Raw genomic sequence first — 427 nt, 5'->3', positions numbered from 1 at the left:
TTGATGATCCGGTAAATGGTTCTTTCAGGTGCAATATTCTTTGTAGCAATTTCCTTGCATGTGAGGCCAGTTTGATGCAAAGCGATGATGGCTGCACGTGTTTCTTTGGAAGTAACCATTGCTAACAAGAACACAATGATTGGAAGTGCTTCTTCCCTCCTTTTATAGCAATCTGTCTGTTCTTACAATCTAATTAGTATGATAGTGATTTCACCTGACTACTACTCATTCACACTTTCACAGGTGCTGCTAATATGATTAGTCAATTAGGGCCTGTTTACACCTGGTAATTTCATGCGTTTTCGCTGATCGGATATCTATCTGATTTGTTAAAACGTTTTCATTTACACTTGGCCACATAAATGTGTCGTCGCAAAACGGATATAAATCTGATCTTCAATTCCCGCGCTATATTTAAATTTAACAG

The 427-nt window shown here is 37.9% G+C and overlaps 1 pseudogene; it reads right to left on the bottom strand.

Moving 5' to 3' along the window:
* Window positions 1-427, bottom strand: part of LOC107691993 (adenosine deaminase domain-containing protein 2-like) — an 8,261-nt pseudogene that overhangs the window by 2,705 nt on the left and 5,129 nt on the right.

This window comes from Sinocyclocheilus anshuiensis, unplaced genomic scaffold (assembly GCF_001515605.1).
Source record: "Sinocyclocheilus anshuiensis isolate Anshui unplaced genomic scaffold, SAMN03320099.WGS_v1.1 scaffold426, whole genome shotgun sequence".
Taxonomy (NCBI): Eukaryota; Metazoa; Chordata; class Actinopteri; order Cypriniformes; family Cyprinidae; genus Sinocyclocheilus; species Sinocyclocheilus anshuiensis.
The sequence above is the reverse complement of the archived record's forward strand: the minus strand, read 5'-3'. Positions and strand labels throughout refer to the sequence as shown.